Raw genomic sequence first — 25,574 nt, forward strand, 5'->3', positions numbered from 1 at the left:
TCTTGAATTAGGACATGATGTGTTTGAAGAGAGAATTTAAAAACCCATGGAACTTTATATGCATGCTAATGGGAATGTTATTAATATGAATGCTTTGAACACTATTGTTGCTAATGCTATGGAAAATTCTAAGCTTGGGGAAGCTAGTTTTGATGAACATGATCTTTTTAGTCCCCCGGGCATGGAGGAGGAAATTTACTTTGATGATACTTTGCCTCCCATTTATGATGATTATAATGATAGTAGTCTTTTGGTGCCACCTACTATGGAGAGCACATTTTGTTATGATTATACTATGCCTCCTACACTTGATGAGAATAATAATGATAGCTACTTTGTTGAATTTGCTCCCACTACAACTAATAAAATTGATTATGCTTATGTGGAGAGTAATAATTTTATGCATGAGACTCATGATAAGAATGCTTTATGTGATAGTTATATTGTTGAGTTTGCCCATGATACTACTGAAAGTTATTATGAGAGAGGAAAATATGGTTGTAGAAATTTTCATGTTACTAAAACACCTCTCTATGTGCTGAAATTTTTGAAGCTACACTTGTCTTATCTTCCTATGCTTGTCACTTTGCTCTTCATGAACTTGTTTATTTACAAGACTCCTTTTCATAGGAAGCATGTTAGGCTTAAATTTATTTTGAATTTGCCTCTTGATGCTCTCTTTTGCTTCAAATACTATTTCTTGCGAGTGCATCATTAAAATTGCTGATCCCATCTTAATGGCTATAAAGAAAGAACTTCTTGGGAGATAACCCATGTGTTTATTTTGCTACAGTAATTTTGTTTTATATTTGAGTCTTGGAAGTTGTTACTACTGTAGCAACCTTTCCTTATCTTAGTTTTGTTGCATTGTTGTGCCAAGTAAAGTCTTTGATAGTAAGGTTCATACTAGATTTGGATTACTGCGCAGAAACAGATTTCTTGCTGTCACGAATCTGGGCCTAATTCTCTGTAGGTAACTCAGAAAATTATGCCAATTTACGTGAGTGATCCTCAGATATGTACGCAACTTTCATTCAATTTGAGCATTTTCATTTGAGCAAGTCTGGTGCCTCTTAGAAATTCGTCTTTACGGACTGTTCTGTTTTGACAGATTCTGCCTTTTATTTTGCATTGCTTCTTTTGCTATGTGGGATGGATTTCTTTGTTCCATTAACTTCCAGTAGCTTTGAGCAATGTCCAGAAGTGTTAAGAATGATTGTGTCACCTCTGAACATGTGAGTTTTTTATTATGCACTAACCCTCTAATGAGTTTGTTTCGAGTTTGGTGTGAAGGAAGTTTTCAAGGGTCAAGAGAGGAGGATGATATACTATGATCAAGAAGAGTGAAAAGTCTAAGCTTGAGGATGCTCCGGTGGTTCATCCCTGCATATTTCAAGAAGACTCAAGCATCTAAGCTTGGGGATGCCCAAGGCATCCCCTTCTTCATCGACAAATTATCAGGTTCCTTCTCTTGAAACTACATTTTTATTCGGTCACATCATATGCACTTTACTTGGAGCGTCTGTATGTTTTTATTTTTGTTTTTGTTTGAATAAATGCATGTGTGGGAGAGAGACACGCTCCGCTGGTTCGTATGAACATATATGTTCTTAGCTTTTAATTTTCATGGCGAAGGTTGAAACTGCTTCGTTAAACTGTTATATGGTTGGAAACGGGAAATGCTACATGTAGTAATTGGTATGATGTCTTGGATAATTTGATACTTGGCAATTGTTGTGCTCATGTTTAAGCTCTTGCATCATATACTTTGCACCTATTAATGAAGAAATACATAGAGCTTGCTAAAATTTGGTTTGCATGATTGGTCTCTCTAAGGTCTAGATAATTTCTAGTAAAGAGTTTGAACAACAAGGAAGACGGTGTAGAGTCTTATAATGTTTACAATATGTCTTTTATGTGAGTTTTGCTGCACCGGTTCATCCTTGTGTTTGTTTCAAATAGCCTTGCTAGCCTAAGCCTTGTATCGAGAGGGAATACTTCTCATGCATCCAAAATCCTTGAGCCAAAAACTATGCCATTTGTGTCCACCATACCTACCTACTACATGGTATTTCTCCGCCATTCCAAAGTAAATTGCTTGAGTGCTACCTTTAAACAATTCAAAATTTATCACCTCTGATTTGTGTCAATGTTTTATAGCTCATGAGGAAGTATGTGGTGTTTATCTTTCAATCTTGTTGGGCAACTTTCACCAATGGACTAGTGGCTTCATCCGCTTATCCAATAATATTGCAAAAAGAGCTGGCAATGGGATTCCCAGTACCAAATTAATTAAACTAAATAGACACTCCTCCATGGTATGTGATTGTTGGGCGGCACCCGAAGGATTCGGTTAGCCATGGCTTGAGAAAGCAAAGGTGGGGAGGAGTGTCATCATAATAAAACTAAAATAAAAAGGCACTCCTTCATGGTATGAGATTGTTGGCAGGCACCCGAGGATTCGGTTAGCCATGGTTTGTGAAAGAAAGGATGGAAGGAGTGCCACACAAAAATAAAAATAATTCATGGGAGCCGCTCTTTGAAGGTTTGCCTGGCAAGGGGGTTAGAGTGCCCACTACCATTCGTTGACAACAACAAACACCTCTCAAAATTTTACTTTTATGCTCTCTTTATGTTTTCAAAACCAAAGCTCTAGCACAAATATAGCAATCGATGCTTCCCTCGTCGAAGGGCCATTCTTCTACTTTTATGTTGAGTTAGTTTACCTACTTCCCTCCATCTCAAGAAGCAAACTCTTGTGTGAACTGTGCATTGATTCCTACATACTTGCATATTGCACTTGTTATATTACTTTATATTGACAATATCCATGAGATATACATGTTACAAGTTGAAAGCAACCGCTGAAACTTAATCTTCCTTTGTGTTGCTTCGATACCTTTACTTTGAATTATTGCTTTATGAGTTAACTCTTATGCAAGACTCATTGATGCTTGTCTTGAAGTACTATTCATGAAAAGTCTTTGCTATATGATTCATTTGTTTACTCATGTCATTACCATTGTTTTGATCGCTGCATTCATTACATATGCTTACAATAGTATGATCAAGGTTATGATGGCATGTCACTCCAGAAATTATCTTTGTTATCGTTTACCTGCTCGGGACGAGCAGAAACTAAGCTTGGGGATGCTGATACGTCTCTGACGTATCGATAATTTCTTATGTTCCATGCCACATTATTGATGATACCTACATGTTGTATGCATACTTTATGTCATATTTATGCGTTTTCCGGAACTAACCTATTGACGAGATGCCGAAGGGACAGTTGCTGTTTTCTGCTGTTTTTGGTTTCAGAAATCCTAGTAAGGAAATATTCTCGGAATCGGACGAAATCAACGCCCAGCATCTTAGAATCACATGAAGCTTCCAGAACACCCGAGAGAGGCCAGAGGGGGTGCACTGGGCCACCAGACGCCAGGGTGGCGCGGCCCAGGCCTTGGCCGCGCCCCCCTGTTGTGTCGCCGCCTCGTCGACCTTCTGACTCCGCCTCTTCGCCTATATAAAGGTCCCTGACCTAAAACATCGATACGAAAAAGCCACGGGACGAAAAACCTTCCAGAGCCACCGCCATCACGAAGCCAAGATCTGGGGGACATGACTCTCTGTTCCGGCACGCCGCCGGGACGGGGAAGTTCCCCCGGAAGGCTCCTCCATCGACACCGCTGCCATCTCCACCGCCATCTTCATCACCGCTGCTGTCTCCCATGAGGAGGGAGTAGTTCTCCATCGAGGCTAAGGGCTGTACCGGTAGCTATGTGGTTAATCTCTCTCCCTATGTACTTCAATACAATAATCTCATGAGCTGCCTTACATGATTGAGATTCATATGATGATGCTTGTAATCTAGATGTCATTATGCTAGTCAAGTGGATTTTACTTATGTGATCTCCGGAGACTCCTTGTCCCACGTGTGTAAAGGTGACAGTGTGTGCACCATGTGGGTCTCTTAGGCTATATTTCACAGAATACTTATTCACTGTTATGAATGGCATAGTGAAGTGCTTATTTATATCTCTTTATGATTGCAATGTGTTTTGTATCACAATTTATCTGTGTGCTACTCTAGTGATGTTATTAAAGTAGTTTATTCCTCCTGCACGGTGTAATGGTGACAGTGTGTGCATCGTGTAGTACTTGGCGTATGCTATGATTGTGATCTCTTGTAGATTATGAAGTTAACTATTGCTATGATAGTATTGATGTGATCTATGCCTCCTTTCGTAGTGTGAAGGTGACAGTGTGCATGATATGTTAGTACTTGGTTTGGTTATGTTGACCTGTCATGCACTCTAAGGTTATTTAAACATGAATATCGAATATTGTGGAGCTTGTTAACTCCGGCATTGAGGGTTCGTGTAATCCTACACAGTTAGTGGTGTTCATCATCCAACAAGAGAGTGTAGAGTCTAGCATCTATCTATTTATTCTGTTATGTGATCAATGTTGACAGTGTCCACTAGTGAAAGTATGATCCCTAGGCCTTGTTCGCAAATACTGCTATCGCTGCTTGTTTACTGTTTCTTGTGTTTCTCATCTGCAATATTACCACCATCAACTACACGCCAGCAAGCACTTTTCTGGCGCCGTTACTACTGCTCATATACATTCATACCACTTGTATTTCACTATCTCTTCGCCGAACTAGTGCACCTATTAGGTGTGTTGGGGACACAAGAGACTTCTTGCTTTGTGGTTGCAGGGTTGCATGAGAGGGATATCTTTGACCTCTTCCTCCATGAGTTCGATAAACCTTGGGTGATCCACTTAAGGGAAACTTGTTGCTGTTCTACAAACCTCTGCTCTTGGAGGCCCAACACTGTCTACAAGAATAGAAGCACCCGTAGACATCAACAAGCCATGGCTAACCGAATCCTCGGGTGCCTCCCAATCATTCACATACCATGAAGGAGTGTCTATTTATTTTAGTTTTATTTAGAGATGACACTCCTCCCAACCTTTGCTTTCTCAAACCATGGCTAACCGAATCTGTCATCGTGGCGAACGAGCAGATGCCATGGGATGGCTTAAGTTGGGGCCGAATGGGCGCTAGAGGATTCGGGGGAGGGTTTGCGACTAGATGGGATGAACTTCTGGATGCTTTCCTCAAGAACACAACCAAAGGCCAGTATGCAAGAAGAGAGACAAGAGGAAGAACTCTTTACTAGATCGCTAGCTTCATTGATCTCAACATGCTTACAGGTTCTTGGGAACAAGGTCTATCGTCTAATCTCCTCTGTGTACACGCGCCCGTAAGAGGCAGTGCCCCCTCTCCTTATATAGGGGAGAGGGTGGCTTACAGAACAAGAAACCCTAATGGCATCTTTGACTGGACAAACTACTTTACAAAGCTACTTTAATCATAGATGACGCCGGGGTCTTCTTTAATCAGGGACGCTGACGTCCTCCGGCTTCTTTCAGCGTCACCTCTCTCTTTGGCGCCAGGCCTCTGATTAAAGCCACTTTGCTTAGCTCATCCTTGTCTTCTAGCTCTGAAGAGAATCTTTGACCAGTCCTGCCGACAGGCCCTTCTTTCCGGTATCTTCTTTACCAGGTTCCGGTATACCCCTCTTGGGGATACCGGCTTAGCTTCACTTAGCCAAATTCTTACCTTTGTGTTCCGGTAAGAATATTAAACCGGTATCTCGATGGCTCAAACCATCCGGTTTGGCATGCCTTTGGCATACCGGGGGTCATCCCCCCAACATTAGTCCCAGAAGCTGGTATAGTCTGGTGGATTCTATCCTACAGACCATGCCAGGTTTTCATGTTTTTAGGATACCGGTTTAATCTCTCTGGCTTTGAGCTTAAATCCGGCATCTTTGCCCTTATTTGTCTTTTCTCTCTTTGCAAGGCATTCCCCGGCATCTCTTTTCTCCGGTATCATTCGCATTTACTCCTTCCTCGGCGAAGTCGAGAATATTTCGGGCCCCGCGCCTGTCAGTGACATGCGCACTGTTAACTGGCGCGCTAGTGTCAGTTGTCATTTCGCTTCGACTCCCGCGCGTACATTAAATGCAGCACTGCGGATCCCACTAGCCACTTCGGATCTGTGTGTGCCTCCGTGTGCCCTCCTATTTTTTCGCGTGTACCTCCTTGCCACGTGGCGGCCCGTGGAGCGAACCGTCGCGGCCCACGGAGCGAACCGCCGCGGCCCGACGGTTTTCGGCCCACCTTCTCTCTTCTTTATAAGGAGAACTGCCTGATGCGTGTGGTTGGCACGTCCGTTGGGAACCCCAAGAGGAAGGTGTGATGCGCACAGCGGCAAGTTTCCCTCAGTAAGAAACCAAGGTTTAATCGGACCAGTAGGAGTCAAGAAGCACGTTGAAGGTTGATGGCGGCGAGATGTAGTGCGGCGCAACACCAGTGATTCCGGCGCCAACGTGGAACCTGCACAACACAACCAAAGTACTTTGCCCCAACGAAACAGTGAGGTTGTCAATCTCACCGGCTTGCTGTAACAAAGAGTTAACCGTATTGTGTGGAAGATGATTGTTTGCAGAAAACAGTAGAACAAGTATTGCAGTAGATTGTATTTCAGTAAAGAGAATTGGACCGGGGTCCACAGTTCACTAGAGGTGTCTCTCCCATAAGACGAACAGCATGTTGGGTGAACAAATTACAGTTGGGCAATTGACAAATAAAGAGAGCATGACCATGCACATACATATCATGATGAGTATAGTGAGATTTAATTGGGCATTACGACAAAGTACATAGACCGTCATCCAACTGCATCTATGCCTAAAAAGTCCACCTTCAGGTTATCATCCGAACCCCCTCCAGTATTAAGTTGCTAACAACAGACAATTGCATTAAGTATTGCGCGTAATGTAACTAGTGACTACATCCTTGAACATAGCACTAATGTTTTATCCCTAGTGGCAACAGCACATCCATAACCTTAGTGGTTCTTGTCACTCCTCCAGGTTCACGGAGGCATGAACCCACTATCGAGCATAAATACTCCCTCTTGGAGTTACTAGCATCAACTTGGCCAGAGCATCTACTAATAACGGAGAGCATGCAAGATCATAAACAACACATAGATATAACTTTGATAATCAACATAACAAGTATTCTCTATTCATCGGATCCCAACAAACGCAACATATAGAATTACAGATAGATGATCTTGATCATGTTAGGCAGCTCACAAGATCCGACAATGATAGCACAATGGGGAGAAGACAACCATCTAGCTACTGCTATGGACCCATAGTCCAGGGGTAGACTACTCACACATCACACCGGAGGCGACCATGGCGGCGTAGAGTCCTCCGGAGATGATTCCCCTCTCGGCAGGGTGCCGGAGGCGATCTCTGGATCCCCCGAGATGGGATCGGCGGCGGCGGCGTCTCTGGAAGGTTTTCCGTATCGTGGCTCTCGGTGCGGGGGTTTCGTCACGGAGACTTTTATAGGCGGAAGGGCAGGTCAAGAGGCGGCACGGGGCCCCACACCACGGGGCCGCGCGGCCAAGGGGTCCGCGCCGCCCTATGGTGTGGCCCCTCCGTGGCCCCTCTTCGTCTCTCCTTCGGACTTCTGAAGCTTCGTGAGAAAATAGGCCCCTGGGCTTTGATTTCGTCAATTCCGAGAATATTTCCTTACTAGGATTTCTGAAACCAAAAACAGAAGAAAAGCAAGCGGCACTTCGGCATCTTGTTAATAGGTTAGTTCCGTAAAATGCACGAATATGACATAAAGTGTGCATAAAACATGTAGATAACATCAATAATGTGGCATGGAACATAAGAAATTATCGATACGTCGGAGACGTATCAGCATCCCCAAGCTTAGTTCTCTGCTCGTCCCGAGCAGGTAAAACGATAACACGTATAATTTCTGGAGTGACATGCCATCATAATCTTGATCATACTATTTGTAAAGCATATGTAGTGAATGCAGCGATCGAAACAATGTATATGACATGAGTAAACAAGTGAATCATATAGCAAAGACTTTTCATGAATAGCACTTCAAGACAAGCATCAATAAGTCTTGCATAAGAGTTAACTCATAAAGCAATAATTCAAAGTAAAGGCATTGAAGCAACACAAAATAAGATTAAGTTTCAGCGGTTGCTTTCAACTTGTAACATGTATATCTCATGGATATTGTCAACATAGAGTAATATAATAAGTGCAATAAGCAAATATGTAGGAATCAATGCACAGTTCACACAAGTGTTTGCTTCTTGAGGTGGAGAGAAATAGGTGAACTGACTCAACATTGAAAGTAAAAGAATGGTCCTCCATAGAGGAAAAGCATCGATTGCTATATTTGTGCTAGAGCTTTGATTTTGAAAACATGAAACAATTTTGTCAACGGTAGTAATAAAGCATATGCATCATGTAAATTATATCTTATAAGTTGCAAGCCTCATGCATAGTGTACTAATAGTGCCCGCACCTTGTCCTAATTAGCTTGGACTACCGGATCATCACAATGCATTGTTTTTACCAAGTGTCACAAAGGGGTACCTCTATGCCGCTTGTACAAAGGTCTAAGGAGAAAGCTCGCATTGGATTTCTCGCTATTGATTATTCTTCAACTTAGACATCCATACTGGGACAACATAGACAACAGATAATGGACTCCTCTTTTATGCATAAGCATATACCAACAATTAATAATTTTCTCATTTGAGATTTGAGGATTGTTGTCCAAAACTGAAACTTCCACCATGGAGCATGGCTTTAGTTAGCGGCCCAATGTTCTTCTCTAACATATGCATGCTTAACCATATGGTGGTAGATCTCTCTTACTTCAGACAAGACGGACATGCATAGCAACTCACATGAAATTCAACAATGAAAAGTTGATGGCGTCCCCAGTGAACATGGTTATCGCACAACAAGCAACTTAATAAGAGATAAAGTGCATAATTACATATTCAATACCACAATAGTTTTTAAGCTATTTGTCCCATGAGCTATATATTGCAAAGGTGAATGATGGAATTTTAAAGGTAGCACTCAAGCAATTTACTTTGGAATGGCGGAAAATACCATGTAGTAGGTAGGTATGGTGGACACAAATGGCATAGTGGTTGGCTCAAGTATTTGGATGCATGAGAAGTATTCCCTCTCGATACAAGGTTTAGGCTAGCAAGGCTTATTTGAAACAAACACAAGGATGAACCGGTGCAGCAAAACTCACATAAAAGACATATTGAAAACATTATAAGACTCTACACCGTCTTCCTTGTTGTTCAAACTCAAAACTAGAAATTATCTAGACCTTAGAGAAACCAAATATGCAAACCAAATTTTAGCATGCTCTATGTATTTCTTCATTAATGGGTGCAAAGCATATGATGCAAGAGCTTAATCATGAGCACAACAATTGCCAAGTATCACATTACCCAAGACATTTATAGCAATTACTACATGTATCATTTTCCAATTCCAACCATATAACAATTTAACGAAGGAGAAACTTCGCCATGAATACTATGAGTAGAAACCAAGGACATACTTGTCCATATGCTACAGCGGAGCGTGTCTCTCTCCCATAAAGTGAATGCTAGGATCCATTTTATTCAAACAAAACAAAAAACAAAAACAAACCGACGCTCCAAGAAAAAGCACATAAGATGTGATGGAATAAAAATATAGTTTCAGGGGAGGAACCTGATAATGTTGTCGATGAAGAAGGGGATGCCTTGGGCATCCCCAAGCTTAGACGCTTGAGTCTTCTTAGAATATGCAGGGGTGAACCACCGGGTGCATCCCCAAGCTTAGAGCTTTCACTCTCCTTGATCATGTTGCATCATACTCCTCTCTTGATCCTTGAAAACTTCCTCCACACCAAACTCGAAACAACTCATTAGAGGGTTAGTGCACAATATAAATTGACATATTCAGAGGTGACACAATCATTCTTAACACTTCTGGACATTGCATAATGCTATTGGACATTAATGGATCAAAGAAATTCATCCAACATAGCGAAAGAGGCAATGCGAAATAAAAGGCAGAATCTGTCAAAACAGAACAGTTCGTATTGACGAATTTTAAAATGGCACCAGACTTGCTCAAATGAAAATGCTCAAATTGAATGAAAGTTGCGTACATATCTGAGGATCATGCACGTAAATTGGCTTAATTTTCTGAGCTACCTACAGGGAGGTGGACCCAGATTCGTGACAGCAAAGAAATCTGGAACTGTGCAGTAATCCAAATCTAGTACTTACTTTTCTATCAACGGCTTAACTTGGCACAACAAAACACAAAACTAAGATAAGGAGAGGTTGCTACAGTAGTAAACAACTTCCAAGACACAAAATAAAAACAAAGTACTGTAGGTAAAAACATGGGTTGTCTCCCATAAGCGCTTTTCTTTAACGCCTTTCAGCTAGGCGCAGAAAGTGTGTATCAAGTATTATCAAGAGACGAAGTGTCAACATCATAATTTGTTCTCATAATGGAATCAAAAGGTACCTTCATTCTCTTTCTAGGGAAGTGTTCCATACCTTTCTTGAGAGGAAATTGATATTTTATATTACCTTCCTTCATATCAATAACAGCACCAACAGTTCGAAGAAAAGGTCTTCCCAATATAATGGGACAAGATGCATTGCATTCAATATCCAAGACAACAAAATCAACGGGAACAAGGTTATTGTTAACGGTAATGCGAACATTATCAACTTTACCCAAAGGTTTCTTTGTAGAATGATCAGCAAGATTAACATCCAAATAACAATTTTTTAGCGGTGGCAAGTCAAGCATATTATAAATTTTCTTAGGCATAACAGAAATACTTGCACCAAGATCACATAAAGCATTACAATCAAAATCTTTAACCTTCATCTTAATGATGGGCTCCCAACCATCCTCTAGCTTTTTAGGAATAGAGGCTTCGCGCTTCTAGTTTCTCTTCTCTAGCTTTTATAAGAGCATTTGTAATATGATGTGTAAAAGCCAAATTTATAGCACTAGCATTAGGACTTTTAGCAAGTTTTTGCAAGAACTTTATAACTTCAGAGATGTGGCAATCATCAAAATTCAAACCATTATAATCTAAAGCAATGGGATCATCATCCCCAATGTTGGAAAGAATTTCAGCAGCTTTATCAAAGGCAGTTTCAGCAGTTTTAGCGATTTCGAGGCAGTTTTCAGCTTTGCATTAGAAGTGGAAACATTGCTAACACCAATTCTTTTATTAGTATGAGTAGGAGGTGCAGCAACATGTGTAGCATTAGCATTACTAGTGGTGGTAATAGTCCAAACTTTAGCTATATTCTTTTCTTTAGCTAGTTTTTCATTTTCTTCTCTATCCCACCTAGCACGCAGTTTAGCCATTAATCTTATATTCTCATTAATTCTAACTTGAATGGCATTTGCTGTAGTAACAATTTTATTATGATGATTCTCATTAGGCAAAACTTTTGATTTTAAAAGATCAACATCAGCAGCAAGACTATCGACTTTAGAAGCAAGTATGTCAATTTTCCCAAGCTTTTCTTCAACAGATTTGTTAAAAGCAGTTTGTGTACTAATAAATTCTTTAAGCATGGCTTCAAGTCCAGGGGGTGAACTCCTATTATTGTTGTAAGAATTACCATAAGAATTACCATAGCCGTTGCCATTATTATAAGGATATGGTCTATAGTTGTTACTAGAATTGTTCCGGTAAGCATTGTTGTTGAAATTATTATTTTTAATGAAGTTTACATCAACATGTTCTTCTTGTGCAACCAATGAAGCTAACGGAACATTATTAGGATCAATATTAGTCCTATCATTCACAAGCATAGACATAATAGCATCAATCTTATCACTCAAGGAAGAGGTTTCTTCGACAGAATTTACCTTCTTACCTTGTGGAGCTCTTTCCGTGTGCCATTCAGAGTAATTGATCATCATATTATCAAGAAGCTTTGTTGCTTCACCAAGAGTGATGGACATAAAGGTACCTCCAGCAGCTGAATCCAATAAATTCCGCGAAGAAAAATTTAGTCCTGCATAGAAGGTTTGGATGATCATCCAAGTAGTCAGTCCATGGGTTGGGCAATTTTTAACCAGAGATTTCATTCTTTCCCAAGCTTGAGCAACATGTTCAGTATCTAATTGTTTAAAATTCATTATGCTACTCCTCAAAGATATAATTTTAGCAGGGGGATAATATCTACCAATAAAAGCATCCTTGCATTTAGTCCATGAATCAATACTATTCTTAGGCAGAGATAGCAACCAATCTTTAGCTCTTCCTCTTAATGAGAAAGGGAACAATTTTAGTTTAATAATATCACCATCTACATCTTTATATTTTTGCATTTCACATAGTTCAACAAAATTATTAAGATGGGCAGCAGCATCATCAGAACTAACACCAGAAAATTGCTCTCGCATAACAAGATTTAGTAAAGCAGGTTTAATTTCAAAGAATTCTGCTGTAGTAGCAGGTGGAGCAATAGGTGTGCATAAGAAATCATTATTATTTGTGGTTGTGAAGTCACACAACTTAGTGTTTTCAGCGTTGGCCATTTTAGCAACAGTAAATAAAGCAAACTAGATAAAGTAAATGCAAGTAAACTAATTTTTTTGTGTTTTAGATATAGCAAACAACATAGCAAATAAAGTAAAACTAGCAACTAATTTTTTTGTATTTTGATTTAGTGCAGCAAACAAAGTAGTAAATAAAACTAAGCAAGACAAAAACAAAGTAAAGAGATTGAGAAGTGGAGACTCCCCTTGCAGCGTGTCTTGATCTCCCCGGCAACGGCGCCAGAAATTTGCTTGATGCGTGTGGTTGGCACGTCCGTTGGGAACCCCAAGAGGAAGGTGTGATGCACACAGCGGCAAGTTTCCCTCAGTAAGAAACCAAGGTTTAATCGGACCAGTAGGAGTCAAGAAGCACGTTGAAGGTTGATGGCGGCGAGATGTAGTGCGGCGCAACACCAGTGATTCCGGCGCCAACGTGGAACCTGCACAACACAACCAAAGTACTTTGCCCCAACGAAACAGTGAGGTTGTCAATCTCACCGGCTTGCTGTAACAAAGAGTTAACCGTATTGTGTGGAAGATGATTGTTTGCAGAAAACAGTAGAACAAGTATTGCAGTAGATTGTATTTTAGTAAAGAGAATTGGACTGGGGTCCACAGTTCACTAGAGGTGTCTCTCCCATAAGACGAACAGCATGTTGGGTGAACAAATTACAGTTGGGCAATTGACAAATAAAGAGAGCATGACCATGCACATACATATCATGATGAGTATAGTGAGATTTAATTGGGCATTACGACAAAGTACATAGACCGTCATCCAACTGTATCTATGCCTAAAAAGTCCACCTTCAGGTTATCATCCGAATCCCCTCCAGTATTAAGTTGCTAACAACAGACAATTGCATTAAGTATTGCGCGTAATGTAACTAGTGACTACATCCTTGAACATAGCACTAATGTTTTATCCCTAGTGGCAACAGCACATCCATAACCTTAGTGGTTCTTGTCACTCCTCCAGGTTCACGGAGGCATGAACCCACTATCGAGCATAAATACTCCCTCTTGGAGTTACTAGCATCAACTTGGCCAGAGCATCTACTAATAACGGAGAGCATGCAAGATCATAAACAACACATAGATATAACTTTGATAATCAACATAACAAGTATTCTCTATTCATCGGATCCCAACAAACGCAACATATAGAATTACAGATAGATGATCTTGATCATGTTAGGCAGCTCACAAGATCCGACAATGATAGCACAATGGGGAGAAGACAACCATCTAGCTACTGCTATGGACCCATAGTCCAGGGGTAGACTACTCACACATCACACCGGAGGCGACCATGGCGGCGTAGAGTCCTCCGGGAGATGATTCCCCTCTCCGGCAGGGTGCCGGAGGCGATCTCCTGGATCCCCCGAGATGGGATCGGCGGCGGCGGCGTCTCTGGAAGGTTTTCCGTATCGTGGCTCTCGGTACTGGGGGTTTCGTCACGGAGACTTTTTATAGGCGGAAGGGCAGGTCAAGAGGCGGCACGGGGGCCCCACACCACAGGGCCGCGCGGCCAAGGGGGGGGCCGCGCCGCCCTATGGTGTGGCCCCTCCGTGGCCCCTCTTCGTCTCTCCTTCGGACTTCTGGAAGCTTCGTGAGAAAATAGGCCCCTGGGCTTTGATTTCGTCCAATTCCGAGAATATTTCCTTACTAGGATTTCTGAAACCAAAAACAGCAGAAAACAGCAACTGGCACTTCGGCATCTTGTTAATAGGTTAGTTCCAGAAAATGCACGAATATGACATAAAGTATGCATAAAACATGTAGATAACATCAATAATGTGGCATGGAACATAAGAAATTATCGATACGTCGGAGACGTATCACTGCCCCTTCTTCTTCCTCTTCTTGCATTCTCCATCCTTCGCGCATAGAGTTCTTCGCTCGCTGTGCCTCCGCCGTTCTCCGTCCACCGTCGTCCGCTCGGGCTTTGCTGCCCGGCCAACTCACACCGCTTCTCCGCCGGACCTCGCCGTGCGGAAATCCTTCGCAGCGCCTCTGTTGCGACCTCCGCATTCTCTCTTCTTCGCGCCCTTCACCGCTTCGCCGTCGACGGTGCTCGTCGGCGACCGTAGGCCTGCTCCTTCGTCGGTGAACGTCCTCCCCAGTGACCGCGCCGCCTCAGGTTAGTACCAATCTCACTCTGCTTGCCATTTGCTTGTTTTCCAGATCTTGGGTTGACTGTGTTCTTATTTTCTCTTTTTCTTCGATTTTCTTCTTACTCGTAGATCTTCACGCGGGGTTCAACTGAGGGATTTCTGTTTTTTCCGCCTCCAATCCAATGTCTAGCGAGGAATCTTCCTCTGCTTCTTCTTCTGCTTCCTCCTCCGGTAGCCGGCGTAGTCCATCTTCCAGTAGATCTACAGCTTCAGATCCGATGGATACCGATTCCGGCAACCAGCAAGAATCCGGTAGCCAACGAGAGTCTGGTAGCCACCTAGAATCCGGTAGCTCTAGCCAAGCTTCCGGCGTAGAGCCTTCCCCTATCACTCGTGGAGCCCGGATGGGCTCCAATGTTACCAAATACGAGATTGATTGGCTATACCGGTCCCGCAGGATTCTGGAAGGAGTAACCTGCCGGCTTCCCGGTGACGAAATCGAACCGGAGCTCCAGCTCGGTGAACAAGTTGTTTTCCTTGCTCATTTTGAGCGTGGCTTCGGCCTTCCTGCTTCGCCTTTTTTCCGGGAGTTCCTAAATTTTTATGAACTTCAACCTCATCACCTCCCTGGCAACGCCATTTTTTATCTTGCATGCTTTGCCACCTTCATGGAGGCCTACATCGGCATTCGTCCCACTCGTGAGACGTTTCCCCGCTTCTTTGCTCTGCGGATCAATTCCGTTCAGGGCAAAGAAATCCCTAAGCCCAAACCGCCCGTGCAGTGCGGGTCTTGCATCGTCGGCTCCCGCCAAGGGAGCACTTTCTTCAAATTCTCCGGCCTCGAGTCCTGCCGCGCTTGGCAAGGGACCTTCTTCTACGTGAAGAACGACGGCCCCGCGAACCTCATCGATCTGCCGCCCTTCAACGCGGCGCCGCCCAGCAGAGCCAATTGGAGCTACAACCCGAAGACGGATCACATTGAAACCAACCGGGTGGTACGCTTCATGGCAACTTTGAAGAAGGAGACCAACATCTGCTCGGATCATATCATCCGCACTTTTATCTCACGCCGGGTGCTTCCTCTTAAGCGCCGTCGGCATAGAATGAGCGAGATGTACGGTCCTGGCGATCCTACCAAGATCACCGGTTGTCCTCTTAGCAAGAAAGACGTCGTCCGCAAGGCTAGGTAGATCTGCCAAACTGCCATGCCGTTTGACTGGGAATGGGGCTTCCTTCCCCTCAGCACTACTAACCCTCCGACCCAAGAAGTAAGAGATTATGCAATTAGGGTCGGTTTGCCGCTAACTTTTTACTCTCATTAACCTTCTTTTTTCTTGTTTCAGGCCAAGGACCGCTTCCCCACCATTCTCGCAGAGCGGCGTGGGATCTGCGTGAAGCATGCACTTGATTCCTTCGATCCGGATCCTTACATCTGTTGGAGGGATCTGAAGATGGGCAAGACTCCGGCTTCGCGCCTTGGCAGATCTCCGCCGAAGCCAACCGGCTCTTCTGATGATCTGACCATGCTTGAGGTACCTTTCTTTTCCGGTTTCTTATACTTCTTTCATTATCGCTTTTCTGCGAATCTTTTCTTAGCTATCTTCAACTCATAGATCCACGAGCACGCGCCGCCCTTGCGCGCCGAGGCCGGTCATGAGTTTGTGGACAAGCTCATGGCCCAGGGCCAGAAGCACAAAGCGCCGGCATCTGATGCCGGCTCCAGCCAGGCCCCTCCCTCTAAGCGCTTCCGGACGGAGCCTTGGGGGGAGAAGGAAGTGGGCATGCGGCGCTATGGGCGCAAGCAGATGCCGACCGCCTCCGGGTAAGTTTCTCGTTTTCTTGCTTGCCTCTTTTTGCCAAGTTCTTTTTCCGGTTTCTCTTTTTCCAACCGTTTTTCTTTCTTTTCCTCAGCCCTGCGCTCAAGCTTGGCTCAAGGCCAGCGGGCTCTGAAGGTTCCGCAAGGACCTCAACCCCTCCTCCTCGCTCAAGCCCGGTACCTTCTGGTGCCGGCAACATCTCTGCCTCTCCTCTGGGGGGCACAACAAGTTCGGGGCGTGCGGCCCCTACACCGCCAGAACACCGCACGGAGGAGGATCTTTCCTTCCCTCCAGAGAACCAGGATACCGGCGCCAGCAACATCGGTGCCGGGGAAGAAGCTGCCGGGCGGGCGGAACCTTTGGTTCCTCCCGTCCTTGAAAAGAAGACAACTTCCGCGCCGGAAAGTTCCACCATGGGTGGTGCTCCTACCGCGCCCCCTTCTTCAAGAACTGCGCCGCCACCGCCGCCGGATGCGCCTCGCGCCAAGCCTGCCGGGGCCGCTCCAACTGCGCCGCCGCCCAAGCTCTCCAAACTTATCAAGGGGAAGGCGACGGCCTCCAAGGCCCCTTCCGGTGGACAGCAGCCGTTGGTGCTGCATGTCTCCAAGGCCGCCAGTGCTGCCAGCGAGAAGGCCACCGGCCTGCTCGGCCGCATCACTGAGTTCCGGCGCGGGGGCCGGGAGCTGGGGCATCTGCTGCCCTATGCCCAGCAGTGGAATGCCGCGGACGTGACCCGGGCGACCCACGGCATGGGCAAGGACAGGCAGCCGTTGCTAGACCCTGCTGGGGACCGATGTTCCGAGGAGCATTTCATGCGGCTCCGCCGAGCCGTGAAGGAGCTCGACAACGCGTGGTTTGACTCCACGAATAATCTGAGGGTAAGTTTCCAGCACTCTTTTCAACTTTTGCTGGTTCCCTTACTTCCAGATTCTTTCTATCTTTTCTTCAGTTTCATGCCGGTTTCTTTCTTGTCTATCTTCCCAGTCCCCGAGTTTTGTGGTGAGAGCGCAGCTTTTAGCACAAAACTTTAACTTAAAAACTTAGCGCGAAACCGGCATTGCCAGTCCCCGAGTTTCGGGTTAAGAACCTTGTTCTTAGCGCAAAACTTAGCTTAAAAACGCGCGAAACTAGCATTGCCAGTCCCCGAGTTTCGGGTTAAGAACCTTGTTCTTAGCGCAAAACTTAGCTAATTCTTTTTCTTGAATAGCTCACGGCTGACGCTCGGAAGGTCCTCTTTGAGGAGCTTCTATGGGAGCATCGGGATCTCGCTGAGGCACACGATAAGTGCCAAGGTAAGTTTTTGTACCGTCGGCATCTTTTTACCGGAAACCTTTTTTCCTCCTAACACTTATAATTTTTGCTTAACAGCGATCCCGGAAGCTTCCATTGAGGCTCACAAGGAGCAGCTCGCCGCCGCCCAACGTACAACTTTCTCTCTTTCCTGTTGGCTTGGTTTTCTTTTCATCTTAATAGTACAACTTTGTTAACACCTTCTTTTCCGGGTTTTAGGGGAGAAGGACCAGCTCATCCGGCAGCATCAGGAGGAGCTGAGCGCCCAAAAGACCAGCTACCAGGAGCTCAAGTCCCAGCTCATCCAGCTGGGCCTTGACCATGCTAAGGCTCTGAAAGCTGCTGAAGCTGACGCAGCGGCCAAAATGCATGAGGCTCTTGAGGATGCCGGCAACTCCAACATGGTGTTGCAGACTGAGCTGGAGGAGCTGGCCAAGGTGCAGAAAGCTGCCGAGGAGAAGGTCGCGCGGCTCGAGGCGGAGCAGAAGGAGTACGACCGGCTGGTCGTGCAAACTGATGCACATGCCTACCGTAAGTTTCTTCCTTTTCCCTTTTCCGATTTCTGCTTATAAGCTTTTTTCTTCCGTTCGCATTTTCTTTCCATTATCTTTCTTTCCGGCTGCATTTTCTTCCGGATGCCTTTCCTTAGCCTCTTTCTTTCTTTGCACAGGCCTCTTCCCAGACTCTCAGAGGTTCGCCATCAAGAAGGTTGATGAGCACCGCGTTGCCCAGGCCCAGAAGAATCTTGGCATGCCGTGGACCCCCTATGACCATCTGGTTGCGCTGAACGCGCGGGTGTCCCACATGCGCGCCATAGATCGTAACCTCTCTGATATTCCTGATGTAGCTACCCAGCTCTTCAGGACTCTGTGGCCTGGCGAGGAGGTGCCGGATACTTTCTCGCTGATCAGCGATCGCCTCAAGGGAGCCGGCAGGAGGATCCGTGAGTGGCAGTGCTCCGCTGCCCGCGCTGGAGCAGACTCTGCACTCCGCGTCGCCTGTTCATGGTATCCTGAGCTGAACTTGGACGCCCTCACCGGAGTGCGCGAAGGCGCGGAAACCGATTTGGACCCGATCCTCACCGCTAAGCGGCAGGATCGCGCGTACCATATCACGGAGTACGCCGATATGCGCACCTTCATCCCTCCCCCTCCTGACGTTCAGGACTATCTCGACGAGGAGGAGGATGAAGCCGAGGAGGAGCCTCTGGGCAATGCCGGTGCTGGCGATGCTCCTCCAGAAGCCCCCGCTGCCTGATCATCTACTGCTTGAAAGTTTGCCTGTGTTATGTCTTTTGGTCCTGTTTATCTCAAAACAATGCCTCGTTAAATTCTACCCCGGTATGCCGGGGTTTATGATGTAAAACTCTAAATTTGCTTTTGGTTGCCGTACAACAATCTATGCCGGTAAGTTATACCGGTAGTTAATTATCTTAAGTTTGACTTATCATATTTGCTTTTGGTTTTGCTTTTATCCTGCACTGCAAAGATTTCCAAATTGTTTCTGCATCCAATTCGATGCACACTTGGTTCTTTTGCCTTGGCTCTGCCTGCCTTCTCTGGGCGTTCTTTGGCGTATGAGCGCAAGGTTCTTTCACCAAACAAGCATTTTCTTGAACTTAGAAATAACTTCGAAATTTTGCAAAAAACCGGTTTGACCGGGGTTAGCTAAATTTTCCGGATTATTTGTTCCCATTCTCTCTTTTTGCAGTTCGCGTGCTTAGTTGCTACCGGTTTATCTTGCTTGCCATGAAGCCAGTTTGTGGACAGCAGCAGAGTCGAAGACTCCGGTAGGTTTAGCACGCTACTAAACCGGAAAGAAAAAATGTTCACCAAGTAACCGGTGGACTGAAAAAATAAACATGTTGCATGCAACTTAGGTTGGGGTAGTCCCCGAGATTCATTTGAGACTATGACATCTTTTTATTCATAGCATATAAGGTACAAAAAGGAACTTCTTACTCCACAACTTCAAGAGTAGAAAGGACGCAACAGAGCTACGTTCCATGGAAGCTTGGCTCCTCCTCTCTCTCCTCTCCTTTCCTTTTTTCCACTCCTGTGCATCGATCAAGTAGTATGCATCGTTGTGAAGCACTTTGCTCACAATGAAGGGACCTTCCCATGGTGGTGAGAGCTTATGCCGGCCTTCAGTGCGCTGCACTAGGCATAGCACCAGATCTCCTTCCCGGAAAACTCTTGGGTTAACCTTCCGGCTATGATAGCGTCTGAGGTTTTGCTGGTAAATGGCTGTTCTTGCCAAAGCCAACTCTCTTGCTTCTTCCAGCAAGTCCACATCATTTTCTCTGGCCTCTTTGACCTCTTGCTCTGTATAGAGCTGTACCCTTGGTGAATCATGAATGATGTCGGTTGGTATGACCGCTTCTGCTCCGTATACCATGAAGAATGGAGTGTATCCGGTGGACCAGTTTGGAGTTGTTCTTATGCTCCATAATACCGATGGTAGCTCATCAAGCCAACACCCTGGTGACTTTTCTACCGCTTCAATGAGCCTTGGTTTGATACCGGAAAGTACCAAAGCATTCATTCTTTCCACTTGGCCATTGCCTTGTGGGTGTGCCACTGAGCACAAATCCAACCGGATATTGTTGTCCTCACAAAACCTTTTGAACTCACCTTGAGCAAAGTTGGTTCCATTGTCTGTGATGATGCTGTGCGGGTATCCATACCGCAAAATGACATCTTTCAAGAATTTCACCGCTGTGTGCCCATCACATTTTGCGATAGGTTTCACTTCTAGCCACTTGGTGAATTTATCAACCATAACCAAGATGTGAATCATGCTGCTCCTTGCAGTTTTGAATGGGCCAACCATATCGAGGCACCAAACAGCAAACGGCCATGTTAGCGGTATTGTTTTTAAACCGGACGCTGGGGTATGATTTTGCTTGGCGTACCTCTGGCACCCGTTGCATTTTCTTACCAAATCCTCAGCATTTTCTAAAGCAGTGGGCCAATAGAACCCATGCCGGAACACCTTTGCTACCAGCGCCCTTGATGAAGCATGATGCCCACATTCTCCTTGGTGAATCTCCTCAAGCATTTCTTTTCCTTCTTCCGGTTCCACACATCTTTGAAGGACACCGGTAACGCTTCTCTTGTACACCTCACCATTGATGAATGTGTATTCCTTGGACCTTCTTTGGATTCTTCTTGATTCATTTTCGTCATCCGGCAAGGTGCCGTTGATCAGGAATTCCTTAATAGGTTTAACCCACGACGGTGTCTCTCGAACCAAAAACACCGGTGCATCTATCTCCATGCTATCCACCAGCATCATTTCTTTCGGCACGGCTGCAGCAGTCCCCGAGCTTGTTGGTGCAGTCCCCGGGTTTCCTTCATCGATGTCCATAGGTACCACATGCGATTCCGGTAAGAAAATTGATTCCGATTCCGGGCTTGGTTTGATTGATGGCTCTCTTAAGTGTGCCAAGGCTATTCCAGGAGGGATTTCCTGCCTAGATGAGCCCAGCTTGGACAAAGCATCCGCGGCTTCGTTCTCTGCCCTTGGCACATGGTGAAACTCACAGCCTTCAAAGAAGCCGGCAATCTTTTGCACGTGAAACCGATACAAAGCCATGTTTGCATCCTTTGCGTCCCAATCTCCGGAACATTGCTGCACCACAAGATCTGAATCTCCATAGCAAATGATCCGGTGCGCACCAATTTCTTTTGCGACCTTTAACCCATGGATCAAGGCCTCATATTCAGCGACATTGTTCGATGCCCTGAAATGCACTTGCAAGACATACCGGAGATGATCTCCTTTTGGTGAGGTAAGCACCACACCAGCACCTAGACCCTCTTTGAGTTTGGATCCATCAAAGTGCATTTTCCAGTATTCTATCTTCTGATCCGGCGGCTTGTATTGCATCTCCGCCCAATCGACGAGGAAATCAGCCAATGCCTGTGATTTTATGGCATCTCTTCTTTCGTACACCGGTACATATGGTGATATCTGGATTGCCCACTTTGCAATCCTTCCGCTAGCGTCCTTGTTGCACATGATATCGGAAATTGGTGCTTCACTCACCACCTTCATAGGATGTTCTTCAAAGTAATGCTTGAGCTTTGTGGCGGCCATGTACACACCATAAGTCATCTTTTGGAAGTGAGGGTAGTTTTGTTTTGAGAGGGAGAGCACCTCGCTCAGGTAGTATACCGGCCTCTGGACGGTGTTTCCTTCCTCTTCTCTTTCAACCACAATCACTACGCTCACCACCCGGTTTGTTGCTGCTATATATAATAGCATAGGCTCTCTTTCTAGAGGTGAAGCCAGTATAGGTGCTGTAGCCAACATTGTTTTTAGCTCTTTAAACGCCGCGTCTGCCTGAGGGGTCCAGACAAACGTATCAGATTTTTTCATGAGAGCATAGAGTGGCAGAGCTTTTTCTCCCAACCTGCTTATGAACCGGCTTAGGGATGCCAAGCTTCCGGTAAACTTTTGCACGTCTTTTAGATCACGCGGTATTGTCATTCTTTCGATTGCCCGGATTTTTACCGGATTTACCTCAATGCCCCGGCTTGATACGAGAAAGCCAAGCAACTTGCCGGCTGGGACACCGAAGGTACATTTTGTCGGATTGAGCTTCATCCGGAACCTTCTTAAGTTATCAAATGTTTGCCGGAGGTCATCGATTAAGGTTTCTTTTACCTTAGTTTTCACCACGACATCATCCACGTAGACTTGCACATTCTTTCCAATTTGATTAAACAAGCATTTTTGCATACAGCGCTGGTACATTGCACCAGCGTTGCGCAAAACAAACGGCATAGTGACATAGCAATAAGCCCCATGCGGGGTAATGAACGCAGTTTTTATTTGATCTTCCTTTTTCAAGGGAATTTGGTGGAAACCGGAATAAGCATCCAAGAAAGACAACAGCTCACATCCTGCAGTGGAATCAATCACTTGATCGATCCTGGGTAAAGGGAAAGGGTCCTTCGGGCAAGCTTTGTTCAAGTTGGTGTAGTCGATGCACATGCGCCACACCTTTGGAGCTTTTGCTTCCATGTTCTCTTCTTTCTTTTTCTCGACCAGCACGGGATTGGCTAGCCACTCAGTGTGCAGTACTTCCACAGTGAAACCGGCAACCAGTAACTTTGTCACCTCTTCTCCAATGATCTTTCTCCTGTCTTCAGCAAACCGGCGCAGCGGCTGCCTTACCGGCTTTGCATCTTTCCGGACATTTAATGAGTGCTCAGCCAGCTCCCTCGGAACACCTACCAAGTCATCAGTAGACCAGGCAAAAATATTCCGATTCTCACGGAGGAAGCTGACGAGCGCGCTTTCCTATGCTTCATTCATGCTGACACCAATACGAACGGTGCGCTCAGGGTAAGCTGGATCCAGTACAATGTCCTTTGTCTCTTTGGTTGGTTTGAACGCCGGTGTGCCCAAGTTCACACTCATTGCCGCTAAGCTCAGCTGTGAGGACTGAGCCAGCGCAACCGCAGTTTGCATTCTCCTCTTTTCTTCAGCAATCACCAGTGATTCTGCCAGGTTTGATCCGGCGGAAGCTGTTTCCAGTGAGACTTTGTAGTTTCCCACCACAGTCAAGGGTCCACGAGGTGCCGGCATCTTCATCTTGAGATACGCCGTGTGGGTCGAGGCCATGAAAGCAGCCAACGCTGGTCTCCCCAGCAAAGCATGGTAAGGACTATCTAAGTCCACCACCTCAAACTCAAGGTTTTCAACCCGGCAATTGTCACGTCCTCCAAACGACACATCCACCCGGACTTTTCCAACCGGTGCGCAGGACAATCCCTAAACGATCCCATGGAACGTTGTGCGCGTTGGCTGAAGCATGTTTTCTGTTATGCCCAGCATGTTCATGGTGTGCCTGTACATGATGTTTATGCTGCTCCCATTGTCTATCAGCACCTTGCTGAATTTGACTCGAGCATTTGGCCCTTGCATGATTGGGTCCAAGACGAGAGCATAGCCACCCGGTTTCGGCATGACCTTAGGGTGATCCTTGAATGACCAGGAGATCTCTTGATCAGACCACAACATATATTTTGGTATTGCCGGCATCACCGCGTTCACTTCCATAGAACGGCGATACAGGCTTTGTTTGTCGGTTGGCTCAGTTACGAATACAACGCAGCACATATCCGGATCTTTGTAAACATTCCGGCCCAAAGGTGCCGGTGGAGGTGGTTGGTCATTGCCCTCCATCACCTGGTTAACTTGCTGGTACTGCTGCCGGTTTGGTTGCACCGGTAAGGCGTTTGCCCCGGTAAGTGGCGGTGGTGGCGGTAGCTGTTGTTGCCGCGGCATGTCTTGTGGTGGTTGCGCGTCTTTTACCGTTCCTTTTTGCATCAAGTACTTGGTCCAGGTACAATCCTTTGTCAGATGGTTTGACGGGTGCGCCGGATTCGGTGTGTGCCACCGGCAAGGTTGGTCCATGGCAGCTTCCATGGTGTATTTTGCGGGTTCTTGCCAGTTTCTTTTCTGGACCCAGGGCTTCTTTTCTACCCATTGTTTCTTAGGACCCGCCCACGGCTGCGATCCGGTTCTTTGCCTCTGACTGCCGCTGGCCTCAGAGTTTTCTTGTACAGCAGCAACTTGCTGCGGACCGTACCTTCGATCCGGAAAATCTTCCCTTCTTTTGTTGTTCCGGTTATCCCGGTGTTGCTCTTGGCGCTGCTGTTCCGGCTCAGGTTGCACTGCCGGCTGCGTTGGGTCTCCCAGCGCATAGCTATCCGCCACACGTATCATTTCTGCCAATGTTGTCGGCATGTTCCGCTGCAGCTTTTGCCACAACGGTGAACCTCTTCTGCACCCACTGCTAAACCAAGCAATGGCCTGTGCCTCGATTACCCCTTCACAGGAGTTCCTTGTAGTGTTCCACCGGGCCAGATAATCCCGGTCTGTTTCGTTCGCGCGTTGTATGCACAGAGTGAGCTGCTGCGGCCTGTTTGGCCTTTGATAGGTGCTGCTGAAATTGCTCACCAAAGCCTCCTCAAAATCTAGCCAGCCATTTATGCTTCCTGCCGGCAAGTTGTTTAGCCAGATTCTTGTCGGTCCAACCAAAAACGATGGTATGATTCTCACGGCCCAACGCCGATTTCCTCCTCCTGCTACGGTTCCTCCGCCGCCTGCGACGTATACCGCGGTTACATAGTCCGCGAGCCAATCTTCCGGCTTCGTGGTGCCATCATATGTTTTTGTGTCACGGGGCAACATAAAGTTGCGAACTGGTGGTTTTTCTTTCATGATCCTTGGGCCAAAGCACTTTGGGCATGGGGGACCTTCCTCCTCGATCATTTCTGACAAGTACACTCTATCCAGACGGTGCCTCGCATCCCGTTCTGGTAGGTACCTTTCTCCCAAGCGTTCTCCTAACGAGTTCCGGTATGCTGCCGGTCTTCCTGAATCAGCTTCATCATAACATTCCGGTACCACGGCCCTTGCCTGCCGGTACCTTGGGGGATCTATTTCCTCCTCATCGTACGCTGCCCTTGCAGCTCGATAATTTTGCCCGGTTTCTTGTCTACCGGCATAATTGTTTCCGGCATAGCCCTCTTTGGCGTAGCCTCTGTTTGCCCCTTGGCCTTTTCTGTCGGCATCACATTGCCCGGCTTGTTGCTTTCCGGCAAGAACCGGATCATACACAGTCATCTGCTGCGCATTCACCTCTTTTTCTCTTCTTCTGTCCGGATGGGGGGACGAAGCCTGCCCATGGGACTTGCTACCGGCATTCCTTGTCGAACGCGCGGATTTTGAAGCCGCAGCCTTGTTTAGCCTATCAAGCTGTTCAGCATTTTGCTGCTCGATAGTTTCAAGAAGTTCCCGGACACGCTCTTGTTGTT

The sequence above is a fragment of the Lolium perenne genome, chromosome 5 (assembly GCF_019359855.2).
Source record: "Lolium perenne isolate Kyuss_39 chromosome 5, Kyuss_2.0, whole genome shotgun sequence".
Classification (NCBI taxonomy): Eukaryota; Viridiplantae; Streptophyta; class Magnoliopsida; order Poales; family Poaceae; genus Lolium; species Lolium perenne.